At 45.2% G+C, this 4,203-nt stretch overlaps 1 long non-coding RNA gene across 1 annotated transcript; it reads left to right on the forward strand.

The window, feature by feature from the left end:
• The first annotated feature begins 641 nt into the window (after positions 1-641).
• Positions 642-3,443, forward strand: LOC114016497 (uncharacterized). Its single transcript, XR_003560965.2, has 3 exons — positions 642-690; positions 1,272-1,434; positions 1,755-3,443. It is a non-coding gene; the product is annotated as an uncharacterized LOC114016497 (long non-coding RNA).
• Positions 3,444-4,203: the final 760 nt, after the last annotated feature.

The raw sequence follows: 4,203 nt of genomic DNA on the forward strand, positions 1-4,203 counted from the left end.
ACTATTAGAAATATTTAGGTCCACAAGCTACTCTCGATATGGTTACAAGGATGAAATATGAACAGCAATGACCCCCTTAAAGAGAAGTCTGGATATTTATGCATTTAGAACTCCTCACAGCTCAACATTAAAAGTGCATGTTCAATCCTGAGTGCCAAAGCATTGTTTCATTAACTTAGTTATGTCTGTAATCATTTGACTTACAGCTGAACTTGGTCAGCTAAACTGTACGGTGGTATTGATCTAAAAGGGGATCTTCAGATTACACTGATCATTTTCGAAAGAGATCTTGAGGAGATATTGAAAGTGTGTCTATTATTATTATGTCTTCTGCTGTTTCCCTTCTGCTGAAATCACACTCAGATTGGGGACACAAATGTCTCAAATGATTTAGACTCTGTCTGTGTCTTTACAAGTTCAGTAATAATACTCTACTGTGCAGGAGTGTAGGCATGGGGATATGTTCTTGTGTGTCCTTCCTGTAAGGAAATAACTGCTCAGGGGCACAGGAATGTAGAAAACAAAGCCAAACAGATTTTGCATATTTTTCAAATGGGCTGCAGCAGAATTATCTGCTATTTTTGCAGTTGTAGTTCCTTTCTGAACAATTATTTCCTTTTCCTCTTTTTTGGAATGTGAACCTCACCTTTGTTTTCTAGTTCTGACTCAGCTAATACAGGACTATGCCGGGTAAGTAAAACAATGAGGAAATAAGGAATAGATCACTGCAGGATTAGTTTTACGTTTTAAATACAGACTGATTTTAGAATTACTATTATTGTTGGGTCAGAGGTACTTGGAAATACAAACAAGAGCCTTAAGTGAAGAAACTGTAAAGATGTTAGGACTTAAGTGTTGCTGCTTAGTTTGAGCCTCCAATACAAACTATAAACTTCTAACATGGGTTGTAAGGAAGAGTATTATTTTCCTGGTCAATAATTAGTTGATCAAAAGGAGTACCTGGTAATCCCAAATTTATTATTTATTATAATGGCAATATCCTTAATTTTCTGAATGGCACAGAAAAGTTAGAGCTCAGTCCATCAAAGTATGTAAGCAGATTGGCTTAATGCTTTAGACTGATGACATGCTTAAAACCTCTCCTGGACTGGCAGTAGATGTTTTACTCAAAGCACAGAAACTGCTATTAAGAGTTGTAACTCTGGGATTCAGCAAAGGGGGCTGGAAAGTAGTGGTGGAAGAAGTATGACTGCTCCTAGGTGAAATGGCTGGCGTAATCTGGCTGTTTTTCTTGGTTGTTGCTTTTGCAGTGTTCAAGTACCTCTAGTGATGATCATTTCCATGGCACGTAACTGCGGTCATATGGAAGTATTTCATCAGTTGAAAAGGTGTATTAATGTAATGCCTTAGACCCTCATTGAAAATTCATCATTCGTGTCCTCCTGCTGAGAAGAAAATAAAGAGGTGGTATAGGTAAGAGGTATTTTCAGTTTCTTTTCTTGGCTTCAAGGTATGACCAAAGGTTTCTGTCTGGTGATAAATATTGGCTGATATTCACAGATGCTTTTCTTGCACTGCTGACTGTCTTGAATACAGTCATCAACTCAGGAGTTGTGGGGATTTCAGTCTGATGTCACAGCATGTACTGGCTACTTTTTTTTTTTGGTAAAAAGTTATCCATGACCCCTTAAAATTATATTTTTCCTGAAAAATAATTTACCCATAATGCTGTTTCTTTCCTAAAGCCATTCGGGTTCTACAGTTCAGTTGTCAGAGGTTTTCCTTTGTTTCAGATTTCAACCTTCAGTTTGGAAGAGAAAAGAAATAAGGATATGAGACCTGAAGACATGCAAGTGGAAAGCAGGCAGGGGAATGTGATGGAGCGATGTTGACAGCAAGGCCTGTCCCTGCTGCCCCAGCTTTTTAAGAGCCTTCTGGCCACTGAGATTTTGGTTTCATGTCCTTTTGCCACTGGACCTAGCCTTGCCTCCACATGATATCCCGGGAGTCGTGTTCCCAGCTGTTGCACCCTTCTTTTCTTGATTAACCTCTGGGCAGCAGACAGTGAAAATGGCACAGAATGTATTTGCTAAATGAATGTGAAAAAAATCTGTCAGGCTGATGGCTTTCTTGGCACAGTACCCCTCAGTAGCAGTACATCAGCAGAGAGGATGGCTAGGCTTTAAAATGGCTGAGTTCTCTAGTCTGTTCTCTCTGCCAGTGCTGTGCTGGTGGGATTGAGCTGAGAGTCTGTGTAGGAGTCAGGACATTTCAGACTCCTACTCTCTCACATGTCTTGACACACTTTATATTGTACCCTGACAGCTGCTTTCATGATACGTTATCTGTCACAATGTCTTGTACTTTTTATACTTTTTTACTATATTGCTTTTATACTACAGGATCTGACCACAAATGTTCTCTCTTTGGTTTTGCCACTCTTAGCTGCAGTGCAAAGTGGTTGGGTCTAGGGAAAGGTCATTTTTGGGACTCGGATCCTGTAACACCATTCTGCCTCTTAGGCTTCATAAGGTGATGGAGAAACTGTGCTAATAGGCACTTGGTACCCTACTGCACTGCCAAGGTTTCCCTGGCACTGCTCTGCCCAGTTTCAGGTGTGGTGCTTAAAGGAAGGCATTGACATGTTAAGGAGGGCACAGGCAGAGGAGATCCAGGCCAGGAGTGAGCATTGGTGATGATCACCTCTCTGGCAGACATGAGCTCTGAGGATCAGTTAAATGAAGTGCAGGAGCTCAGAGGACATGGTCTTTCTGTATGTATTGATGGCTGCAAAAAACAATCACACATTTTCTGGCTGCAGGACAAGGTGTAATGGGATGAAACCTGTGGCAAGGACCATTCAGACTAGGTGGTAAGAAAAAATTTTCTGCTGGCAAAATGAGGGAGTGTTAGATTGGTGAGGTTGGCCAGATGTAGTGGGTTGACCTTGACTGGATGCCAGATGCCCACTAAGCTGCTCTGTCACTCCCCTCCTCAACTGGACAAGGGAGAGAAAACAAAACAAAAAGCTCATGGGTCAGGATAAGGACAGGGAGATCACTCAGCAGTTACCATCAGGGCAAAACAGACAACTTTGGGAAATCAGTTTAATTTATTACAATCCAAATTAGAGTAGAATAATGAGAAATAAACCCAAAACTTAAAAACACCTTTCCCCCAACCCTCTCTTCTTCCTGGACCTAACTTTACTCCAGCCCAGATATCTCCCCCTCCTCCCCTTGAGCAGCGCAGGCGGATGGGGAATGGGGGCTGTGGTCAGTCCATCACACATTGTCTCTGCTGCTCCTTCCTCCTCAGGTGGAAGACTCCTTACACTCTTCCCCTGCTCTAGCATGGAGTCCCCCCCTTCGGCAGACAGGCCTCCGTGAACCTCTCCAACACGGGTCCTTCCCACAGGCTGCAGTTCTTTACCCACTGCTCTAGTGTGGGTCCTTTCCACAGTGTGCAGCATGGGTCCTTTCCACGGTGTGCAGCATGGGTCCCTTCCACGGTCCTTCAGGAACAGGCAGCTCCAGCGTGGGTCCCCCAACGGGTCACAGGTCCTGCCTGCAAACCTGCTCCAGCCTGGGCTCCTCTCTCCATAGGGCCACAGGTCCTGCCAGGAACAGACTGCTCCAGCACAGGCTGCCCATGGGTCACAATCTCCTTCAGGCATCCCCCTGCCCCACCGTGTGCCTCCATGGGCTGAGGGGCACAGCCTGCCTCACCGTGGGCTTCACCACGGGCTGGGGGGAATCTCTGCTGCGGCCCCTGGAGCCCCCCCTGCCCCTGCTGCGGCGCTGGCCTGGGGGGCTGCAGAGCTGTTCCACTCACATGGTCTCAGTCCTCTCTCCCACCTGCAGTTTTGTTGCAGATTCTTTTCACCTTCTTAAATACATTATCCCAGAGGCGCTCCCACCATCACTGATGGGCTCGGTTTTGGTCAGCGGCAGGTCCATCTTGGAGCTATCTGGCTTTGGGTCCATTGGACATGGGGGAAGCTTCTGGCATCTTCTCACGGAAGCCACCCCTGTATCCCACCACTACCAAAACCTTATCATGCAAACTCAACACACCAGTGTCTCTGTTTTTGGGAACCTATGAGAACAGTTGAACAAGTGCCTGCAGAGACAGACACAGTAATAACCCTGGACCTCAGGAGGTCACCCTGTCCTGCCCACGCTTTTTTTATAAAGTCCAGTAGAAAGTGCCATGAGGGGAAGACTATGACTGTACCTCCTT

This window comes from Falco cherrug, chromosome Z (assembly GCF_023634085.1).
Source record: "Falco cherrug isolate bFalChe1 chromosome Z, bFalChe1.pri, whole genome shotgun sequence".
NCBI classification, from domain to species: domain Eukaryota; kingdom Metazoa; phylum Chordata; class Aves; order Falconiformes; family Falconidae; genus Falco; species Falco cherrug.